The sequence below is a fragment of the Oncorhynchus mykiss genome, chromosome 14 (assembly GCF_057628025.1).
Source record: "Oncorhynchus mykiss isolate SJ-2025 chromosome 14, ASM5762802v1, whole genome shotgun sequence".
Lineage (NCBI taxonomy): Eukaryota > Metazoa > Chordata > Actinopteri > Salmoniformes > Salmonidae > Oncorhynchus > Oncorhynchus mykiss.
This window is the reverse complement of record NC_143035.1, coordinates 944930-949472: the sequence shown is the minus strand read 5'-3', so window position 1 is coordinate 949472 and position 4543 is coordinate 944930. Positions and strand designations below refer to the sequence as shown.

Below are 4543 nucleotides of genomic sequence, written 5' to 3'. Positions count from 1 at the left end.
AAGTAGATGGAATGAATGGCTCAGTTCAAGATTATATTAAATGACTGTCAATTACCTCTTAGGGGACACTATTCTAGCATCACAATGAATGACAATGACCACAATGAAAGAAGAAACTTTACGGTAAGTCAACCTCCCGCTGCGTACCCCTCTAGCACCAGGGTACAACAGCACACTTCTGTATGTTGTAAAGGTGTTACATGGTCGCTGCCCATGCCATTGCATAGTGCAGAAAATACACAAGAGTTCAGGGGCCTTGCTTTAACAAAGTTAACCATTTTCATTGTAGTGTCCAAACCGTATTTCAAGCTGTCAGGCACTCCCTTGGCAGCAAGATCCTCTTGGTGGATGCTGCAGTGTACCCAAGTGGTGTTGGGAGCAACTGCTTGCACGTGCGTTACTACTCCATTAGGTCTCCCTGTCATGGGTTTTGCGGCATCAGTACAGATACCAACATGAGAAGCAGCTAAGTTTGGCTACAGACCGTTAGTTGAATTCCCACGAGAGAGTAACGTTTAATGTGATTGGATGTTAATTATTTGACTAGGCTACCTGTATTTGACAAGGTGTTGTTATTTCGCTGATTTAATTTTTAATCAATTTTATTATTGTCAGTGAAACGGGGCTACTCAGGCGAGAGAAAAAAAACTCACCCAAATGTATAGCCCAGTTGGAAAATATAAATGGACTGTTTGAAAATGTGAAGAATAAAAAAAAAAGAAGTGAAACATATTTTTATTTGGTGTAGCCTCGACGGCATTGCGTACCCCAGTTTGGGAATACCTGGTCTAGAGGACATCATCAAAGTCATGAATCTGGTGGGTGGGAGAATTCCGTTAGTGCCTCAACATATTTATTTATAAGTCTTTTGATGAGATGAAACAGTACATTGAAATTCAGTACATGTGTGAGAATTGTTGTCTTAGCATGATGGAACATTCTGATACAAAGTTGTACTGCAGGAGTTGTGAGAAGGCAATAGAAAAATTGGAAGACCACATTTTTCTATAAAATAGCAAATTCTGAATATGTTGCAGGAACCTGAGATTAAAAACAATCCAAAGCATAGATTTGTTAGAGTTAAAGAGAACCCAGCTTCTATAGATAATACAGTTGAAGTCAGAAGTTTACATTCACTTAGGTTGGAGTCATTAAAACTCGTTTTTCAACCACTCCCCAAATTTCTTGTTAACAAACTATAGTTTTGGCAAATCGGTTAGGACATCTACTTTGTGCATGACACAAGTAATTTTTTCCAACAATTGTTTATGTACAGATTATTTCACTTATCATTCACTGTATCACAATTCCAGTGGGTCAGAAGTTTACATACAAGTTGACTGTGCCTTTAAACAGCTTGGAAAATTCCAGAAAATTATGTCATGGCTTTAGAAGCTTCTGATAGGCTAATTGACATCATTTGAGTCAATTGGAGGTATACCTGTGGATGTATTTCAAGGCCTAACTTCAAACTCAGTGCATCTTTGCTTGACATCATGGGAAAATGAAAAGAAATCAGCCAAGACCTCAGAAAGAAAATTGTTGAAGGTACCACGTTCATCTGTACAAACAATAGTATGCAAGAATAAACACCATGGGACCACGCAGCCGTCATACTGCTCAGGAAGGAGACGCATTCGGTCTCCTAGAGATGAACGTACTTTGGTGCGAAAAGTGCAAATCAATCCCAGAACAACAGCAAAGGACATTGTGAAGATGCTGGAGGAAACAGGTTCAAAAGTATCTATATCCAAAGTAAAACGCGACCTGTATTGACATAACCTGAAAGGCCGCTCAGCAAGGAAGAAGCCACTGCTCCAAAACCGCCATAAAAAAAACAGATTATGGTTTGCAACTGCACATGGGGACAAACATCATACTTGGAGAAATGTCCTCTGGTCTGATGAAACAAAAATAGAACTGTTTGGCCATAATGACCATCGTCATGTTTGGAGGAAAAAGGGGGAGGCTTTCAAGCCGAAGAACACCATCCCAACCGTGAAGCACGGGGGAGGCAGCATCATGTTGTGGGGGTGCTTTGATGCAGGAGGGACTGGTGCGCTTCACAAAATAGATGGCATCATAAGGAAGTAAAATGATTATTATTAAATTATTATTAAGCAACATCTCAAGGCATTAGTCAGGAAGTTAAAACTTGGTCTCAAATGGGTCTTCCAAATGGACAATGACCCCAAGCATACTTCCAAAGTTGTGGCAAAATGGCTTAAGGACAACAACGTCAAGGTATTGGAGTGGCCATCACAAAGCCCTGACCTCAATCCTATAGAACATTTGTGGGTAGAATTGAAAAAGCCTGTGTGAGCAAGGAGGCCTACAAACCTGACTCATTTACACCAGCTCTGTCAGGAGGAATGGACCAAAATTCACCCAACTTATTGTGGGAAGCTTGTGGAAGGCTACCCAAAACGTTTGACTGAAGTTCAACAATTTAAAAGGCAATGCTACAAAATACTAATTGAGTGTATGTAAACTTCTGACCCACTGGGAATGTGATGAAATAAATAAAAGCTGAAATAAATCATTCTCTCAAATATTATTCTGACATTTCACATTCTTAAAATAAAGTTGTGATCCTAAGTGACCTAAGACAGAGAATTCTTACTACGATTAAATGTCAGGAATTGTGAAAAAATTAGTTTAAATGTACTTCGTTAAGGTGTTTGTAAACTTCCGTCTTCATCTGTATATGTGGTGGGAAGATGGAACTGTCGCTTCTAAATTCTCCCAATATTCTGTCCCTTCAGTTCAGTTGTGACGGAGTTCCAATATTTTTATCCTCATCATTTAGCATTTGGCCACTCCTTTGTACTATTAAAGTACGTGTTCATGTGTGGCTTTTTGGGCCCAAACCATAAACCGCAGAAGGACTTGTTTGGTTCTCAGATGTACAGGAAGCTCATTAACCCTTTGGTAGATGAATGTATTACTTTGCATGATCAAGGTGTCAAATGGGAAAATCATGAAGGGTCTTTTGTGACTAGCAAAGTATTTCCTTTAATTTTAATTGGTGACAGTTCCCAGACCTCTTCTTCAAAACTTTAAACAGTTTGATGTTGAATTTAGCTGCTCTAGTTTGTCTCCAAAAAGGTTCTGTAAAGGGAAGAAGGCATACACATTCATGTTATTTTGAGAACTGTCAACTCAGAAATCAGTCTCAGACTGATTTATTTATTGATTAAGCACTAGAGTCTGGCAAAGCAGTAAAGGGAACTAATTGCACCAGTGTTTTATCTCGGCTTAAGCATTTTAACATAATAGAGGGACCTATCCCAGATTATATGCACAATGTGCTATTGGGGATTGCCAGGAGCATGACCAGTTTATGGTTAAATAGCACCAATTCTGAGATGTTATGGTAAATGGTTAGATCAACTCAACATCTAGATGACATTGTCATGTATTGTCATGTTGTGTCTTGTTTCTGTCCTTTCCCTTCACCCTGTCTCCCTCTGCTGGTCGTTATTAGGTTACCTTTTCTCCCCCTCTTTCCCCCAGCTGTTCCTTGTCTCCTCCTAACTACCTCGTCACCCCTTTTCCCACCTGTTCCCTTTTTCCCTCTGATTAGTCCTCTATATCTCTCTCTGTTCCTGCTCCTGTCTTTGTCGGATTCTTGTTTGTGTTGTTCATGCCTGAACCAGACTATCGCCATGTTTGCTGCAACCTTGTCCTGTCCTGTCGGAACCTGCCGGTCCATCTGAGCCTACGTTTTGTTTTGTTATTAAAGAAGCTCTGTTTACGTTAATTCGCTTTTGGGTCCTCATTCACGCACCGTAACAGAAGAATCCGACCAAGAATGGACCCAGCGACTTTGGATCCTCTCCACTCAGCCGTTGAGATCCAGGGAGCGATGCTAGGCAGACACGAGCAGGAATTGTCTGCTGCTCGACATGCCGTTGAGACCCTGGCCACCCAAGTCTCCAACCTCACAGAACAGGTTCACCATCTCCGCCTCGATCCACCGGCCACTTCCAGGGCTTTCGAATCTCCGGAGCCCAGAATCAATAACCCGCCGTGTTACTCTGGGGAGCCCACTGAATGCCGCTCGTTCCTCACCCAGTGTGATATTGTGTTTTCTCTCCAGCCCAACACTTACTCCAGGAGCACTGCTCGTGTCGCCTACGTCATATCTCTCCTTATTGGACGGGCTCGTGAGTGGGGCACGGCAATCTGGGAGGCAAGGGCTGAGTGTACTAACCAGTATCAGGACTTTAAGGAGGAGATGATACGGGTTTTTGATCGATCTGTTTTTGGGGAGGAGGCTTCCAGGGCCCTGTCTTCCCTATGTCAAGGTAATCGATCCATAACAGACTACTCTATTGAGTTTCGCACTCTTGCTGCCTCCAGTGGCTGGAACGAGCCGGCTTTGCTCGCTCGTTTTCTGGAGGGTCTCCGCGCAGAGGTAAAGGATGAGATTCTCTCCCGGGAGGTTCCTTCCAGCGTGGATTCCTTGATTGAACTCGCTATTCGCATTGAGCGACGGGTTGATCTTCGTCACCGAGCTCGTGGAAAGGAGCTCGCGTTC

General features: G+C 42.4%; 1 pseudogene; it reads left to right on the top strand.

The window, feature by feature from the left end:
- The first annotated feature begins 2720 nt into the window (after positions 1–2720).
- On the top strand, positions 2721–3719 carry LOC149978229 (uncharacterized; annotated as a pseudogene).
- Positions 3720–4543: the final 824 nt, after the last annotated feature.